We start from the raw sequence: 6,520 nt of genomic DNA, 5'->3' as shown, positions 1-6,520 counted from the left end.
GAAAAAAGCTTTTTTAAAAATGGAACAAACCAATGAACTTGTTTAAATCTCAAATCAGCTCGCCTATTGTAGCTTCAAATAAGTCAGTGTTTTATGGTTCAGATTCTGTTAAAATAAAGGTGAGATTTAAGCGTAACAAAGCCTCAGACAGCATCACACTTCAAGAAAATGTTGATGAGATCGGCTGCAAAGTATCAATAGTAACAAAAATACAAAATGCCACAATAAGAGCTCTTCATTTCACAGTTTCAGAGCAGAATTTATTTATTTTCGTTTGTTACAGTTAAATTATGAATAACATTGGACCTGGATTTACTAGTCAGAGCTGCAGTTCACAATAAGTTTGAATTTTGAAACCATTCAGATACAAAAATGTAAGAATTTCTATACCAGTTTACCGCAATATTTACTGTTTTGTTTACTGTCTTATAATGTAATTTTCTGCACATTCAAATTGAAACGTGATGAAATTTAACTTGATGTTTTGCTTGGAATGTTTCCCAGTATGGCATTAAACTCCTCTATCTCCACCAGACCAAGTTACAGGTCAGAACTGTGGAGACGAGGTTCCGGAAACACGCGAAACTCACTGATTTAACCCAGAACTAAACCGGGATTTGACCTAGTCTCGGTTTAGTCCTAGTACACATTTAGTCCGTGAATTACCGCACAAGTTGAGGCTCAAAAACTTCAACAACTTCAGCTTCTTACCAGGGCTTCCGTTATTAGCAAAGCTTTAAAGGTGCACCATGGAACTTTTCTGATAGGGGCCATTAAATCGTTCTAACTTCCATGTATTCAGTTGCGCAAAAACCTTAAACAAATTCTCAAGTCGTTTTTCCACAGATCTGGCCTGAATCTTGGCCTGGTAGAGACGCCTGCTCGTCTCCATGGCGACAGATAAGCTACACCAGAAAAGTTCCTCAGTGCAGCTTTAAATGCAGTAGTCCAGTTCGAGATGTAGTTGTCAAAGTTAAAAGTTTTAAATCACCATAACTGTTAGAACTTTTTGTAATATGTTGTATTCTCTTTGCCTTGTTACACTACTGTTTTTGCTCATTTTTTGACAAACACATTTCTCCATCTTGCTAATTATTATTCATAAAAAGTTGCTTGGTGGAGCTTTATCCTTCTATCATATTTGTACTGTCTTTTGTATCTCTGTGAAAAATGTTCTGTGTTGTTAAAAATGAGGGATCTGGGATTTGCCCTGTTGAAATGACTGCATTTTCTGTTTCTGAAATCACAATACACCTAATTTAAGAAACATTAAAAGTACAAACTGGAAAATTCTTGTATTGTGTTTTTGATTTCTCCACGGTCAGTTGTTGTAATATATATTTTTAATTGCAGTTTATGGATAGGACATCGCTATGGCAACGGTCCTAATTTCTCATCATTCTGAAATAGGATAGAAAAATATATGTTTGAGTGGTTTTGGGGAAACTTGCCATCGAAAAATACACATGGCTTTTTCTGCTTTATAGTTATGGATTTCAGCTTCTTGCTTATTTCAATATTTTTGAAGATTTTTGACCAAAGCTATAATATGGAATATTTAGTTTTACATTGCTATGGCAACGGTACAATTTTGTCATTAGTCTGAAACCCATGAGTTTAAATGACTTGTTTTGTGACTTGTTTTTATTTCAGGTCTAAAATCAGGACTAAACCAGGTCTAAACCAGGTCTGCAGTCAGGACTGAAACAGGCTTGAAATCAGGAATAAACCAGGATTAAACCAGGTCTAAATTAGGACTAAACCAGGACTAACTTTGTTCTAAAATCGGGACTAAACCAGGTCTAATCCAGGTCTACAATTAAAACTAAAGAAGGCTTGAAATCAGTAATAAACCAGGAGTAAACCAGGTCTAAATTAGGACTAAACCAGGACTAAACTGGTTCTAAAATCAAGACTATACCAGGTCTACAGTTAGGACTAAAGCAGGCTTTATACCAGGAATAAAAGAATCTTGAAATCAGTAATAAACCAGGACTGAACCAGGTCTAAATCAGGACTAAACCAGGTCTAAATTAGGACTAAACAAGGACTAAATTGGTTGTAAAATCAGGACTAAATCAGGTCTAATCCAGGTCTACAATTGGGACTAAAGCAGGCTTTATATCAGTAATAAACGAGGAATAAAACAAGCTTGAAATCAGCAATAAATCAGGTCTAAATTAGGACTAAACCAGGACTAAACCAGGTCTTAAATCAGGACTGAAGCAGGTTTAAAATCAGGACTAAACCAGGTCTAAAAGTAGGTCTAAACAATTTCTGTTAGATGCTTGTTACATACAAACAGAACATCACTAAATTGCAGAACTGTACCAGGTCTAAAACCAGGACTAAACCAAGACTGAACCAGGCCTAAACTAGGTCTAAACCAGAACTCATCCAAAATTAAACCAGAACTAAACCGGGACTCATCCAGGACTAAACCAGGTCTAAACCATTGTTTGACAGCACACAGGTACACCTTGGTTTTGGAGATGCTCTGATCGTTAGAGTTCATAATTCCTTGAAGCCTTTTGAAGCCGTGACGTGACGTTCAAAGACACGCCGTGAGATCTGCCGCCCACTGTTTTTATTCTTATAATTATTGCTATTATCCAAACACCTGGACGTGAGCGCTGCATCTACTGAACCTTTAATCCGTCCTGACTCACTCTTTATTCATCCACAAGTGTGAAAAACGTCCTCCTCTGGAGACGAGCCTCTGTGTGTTTTGTCGTTTCAACCTGGACACGCTCAGAAAGTAGAAACAGAAAATATTTGGAGTTTTATGTTGAGTTTTACCACTGGAGGTGAGGAAGGGGTGAGTGAAAGTCTCTCCCTCTTCCTTCATCCCTTTCTCAACCTCCTTCCTTCCTTCTCTCCCTTTCCACTTGCTCTTTCCCTCCTCCTTTTCCTCCCTCTCTTCCTCCCTCCTCCCTCCTCCTATTCCCCCTTCTTTTCATCTTCCTCCTCCTATTCCTCCCCAGTCTTCCTCCTTCTCTCACTCTCCTCCTCTTCCTCTCTCTCTCTCCTCCATCCTCCTCACCCCTCCTATCCCTCCTTCTTTCCCTCAACCATCATCCCCTACTCTCCCTCACTCTCCTCCTTTTCCTCCCTCTTTCTCCCTCCTCCCCTTTGTCCATCTCCCCAACCTGATCTCATCCCTCCTCCACTTCCTCCCCCCTCTCTCTCTCTTCTCTTTCTCCCTCTCTCCTCTTCTCCCGCTTCCTCTCCTTCCTTCCTCCTCTTCCTCTCTCTCCCCTTATTCCTCCCTCTACCGCCCCTTCCTCCTTCTCTCCCTCTCCCCTCAGTCCTTTCTTTTCCTCTCCCCCTGCCTCTCTCTCCCTCCTCCCCTTCCTCTCTCCAACTCTCTCTCCTTCTCCCCCACCCTCCCTCTCCTTCTCTCCCTCTCTCCCACCTTCTCTTCCTCTCCCTCTCTCCCACCCACCCTCTATCTCCTCTTTCTCCCTCTCTCTCTTCCTCTCCCTCTCTCTCCTCCTATTCCTCACTCTGTCCCCCTCTCCCCTCCTCTTCGTCTTTCTCTCCCTCCTCCCTCCCTCCCTCCCTCCCTCCCCCTCTTCCTCCATCACTCCCTCCCTCCTTCTCTTTGTACCCCTCTCCCTCCCTCTCTCCTCCTCTTCTCCCCTCTCTTTCTTCTCCATCCCTCCTCCTCTCCCTCTCTCTCCCTCCTCCTCTTCCTCCATCTCTCTCACCCTCCCTCTTCTAATCCATCTCTCCACCTCTCCCTCCTCCTCTCCCATCATCTCTCTCCCTTTATTCCTCCCTCTGTCCCCCTACCCCCTCCTCTTCCTCCTCCTCTTCACTCTCTCTCTCTCTCTCTCTCTCTCTCTCTGTCTGTAGTGCAGATCAGTGTTTGCAGGTGCAGCTTCAGAAACAGGAAGCCGCTTCAGAACATTAAAGTGAAGCGGGACAGACGTGTGAATGTGACCCTCAGAGCGTCTCATGTCTTTCACTCGGCGCCGTCACACGAGCCGCCGCCGCCTCACGCTCGCCTCATCCTTTTGTTTCAGATCTATTCATCGGCTCCTCCACCTGCACCACCTTTTCTCTTCAAACAGGAGAGGAGTGACGCTTCAGCACGTGTCGTCACAACTGCAAACATTTCTCTAACAGAGACACTGCTCTGTCTGAAGCTCTGAGACTCAAATTAGATTTGAAAAGGCTCATATTACACTGTTTTCTGATCTACCTGGGGTTGTGTTTTGTTTCAGTCACACATGTTTGAATAACCATTTATTAGGTTGTCTAAGGCAGGCGTGTCCAAACTGGGCCAAATGCGGCCCTCTGACAATTTTTTCTTGACCCTCAGGTTTCCAAGAGAATTGGTCCAAATTACCTGGAATCAATGAAAAATTTACTTTTTCTGCAAGTTTTTTGAAAATGTACCTTGATAAAGCTAATATGTAATATTTAGTGTGTGGTTTTAAGGGTCTTAGCATGAATAAAGACTGATGGTTCATTCTAATGTGTTAAACATGCACATATGTGAATTATTCACTGTATTGAGCATCAGTCTACGGCCCTCAAACGGCCCTCTGCTTCATCTGTGTTTAGATATGTGGCCCTTGATGAAAATTTTGGACACCCCTGATCTAAGGCTACGTTTATATGATGATGGTCTTCACAGTCGATGCAAAAATGGCGTCGCGTCTTCACTTTTTATCCCACGTTTAGACAAGTGTTTTCGGGAGATAATCTGCGTGCATACGGTGACGCAAAAGTGTGTGGAATTGGATTGGTTATGCATGTCAGGTTAGGTGGTGATGCTAGGTGGTGAAGTATGTGACACAAACGTGTACATGATAGCAGATCTGACCAGAGTTTTGCATCTTGGGCAGTGTAGACGGAAACGCTATGGTGGAGCGTATTCAACTTTTCCACTCTGGAGGACGGTTTCAGATTTTTAAGCCCCAAAAACACCATCACTGTCTAAATGAAAAACACTTCCTGTGGCCATACTTGTTTGTCAAAGCCTGATCCTGTCAGATCTCAGAAGCTAAGCAAGTCTGGGCCTGGTTAGTACTTAGATACGAGGCACTAGGAGAATCAGGTACCACAGTGGAGCGCCAATCGCAAAAAAACTGTCATTGTGTCCTTAGGCAAGACACTTCATCCAGCTTATCACCACCGGGTGTCGAGAGAAAAGAATAATGAATCTATATGCTCTGTAAAGCGGCTTTGTGACATATGTCTGTGAAAAGCGCTATATTAATAAAGACTTACGATAAAATATTTTGTCGTTTTTACCCGCAAGTGTTCTTGTGTAAACAGGCCCTCCAAAACTCAAAATGCTCTGTTCCACCTTGTGATGTCATGCAATTTCAAATCTGAAAATATCCACATGATTCTAATGAAGGTGTATGGAACTTTAAAACACACTGGAGCACTTCCTGTATTACCACATGACATCACAAGGTGGAACAGAGTGTTTTTTCCATTTTGAGGATGCAGGCTCTGTGTGTTAAACATGTGAGAATGAAACAAAACACAACTCCAGGTCTGTCTGCGATGAAGAAACAACATTTGAACATACCGCAGTTTCAGAACATAGCGTAATATGGGCCCTTTAATGTCATACAGTGGAACATTTTGGACCATGGAGACTCCTGCTCTGTTCGGATTGAATGGCTCAGTTAGCCTATAGGATTTGACAGATTTCAGGATGTTTCCGGTATGTTTATGTAAAGGTGTAATTATTTTTAAATGCTCCTCTGTTGGCAGGACTCACACACAGACAGTTTAAATACGGAGACTCTGTCTTTGCCAAATGAATAAAAAAAACTTTCATATTTATAGTTTCATAATTGTGTAACTTTTCTGGTGCGTGGAGGGTCTGTCAAATGTTTTTCTCCATGGAGTTATTTCTTTGTCTGGAATATTTCACAGTATGTCATTAAACCTTTCTATCTTCATGGAGACCAACCAGACAACGTTACAGGTCAGATCAGTGGAGAGGCGACTCCACTCACAGTCAGAATGTCTGTTTTTGTAGCCTGTTTTTGAGCTATAAAACCACCTGTAATTGGATAAATGTAATGTAGAGCTGTTTAATGTCATATTGTGGAACATTCGAGGAAGAACAGTGACATATCCATGGAAACAAGCAGGTGACAGACTCCTAACAAAAAAGTTACATAGTGCTCCTTTAATAATCTGCAAGTCCAGTAAAAGGAATCATATTTTTAATTAATTAAATTTGTTAAAGAGGTTGTATTTTAGAGGGGTGTTCAATGTGAGCTTGTATACTGTAGATCAGGGGTCCTCAAACTAAGGCCCGCGGGCCAACTCTGGCCCACCATGCCCCTTTGACCGGCCCCGAGCCCCTGTGCCCCCCACCACTTGAACTGGCCCTCAAAAGATGTCATGGCCTTTTTTTTTAAAATTACTTGTTGGCAAATAATAACACGTCTGCATCTTGTATTTTGTTGATTTTTTCAATAAAAAAAATTGATATCTATATGAAGTATTTATATTTATATTTAAATTATTATTTGACATATTT

This window comes from Boleophthalmus pectinirostris, unplaced genomic scaffold (genome assembly GCF_026225935.1).
Source record: "Boleophthalmus pectinirostris isolate CB_2022bp ecotype Guang Dong unplaced genomic scaffold, ASM2622593v1 HiC_scaffold_17, whole genome shotgun sequence".
Lineage (NCBI taxonomy): Eukaryota > Metazoa > Chordata > Actinopteri > Gobiiformes > Gobiidae > Boleophthalmus > Boleophthalmus pectinirostris.
Note: the sequence above shows the minus strand (reverse complement) of the source record.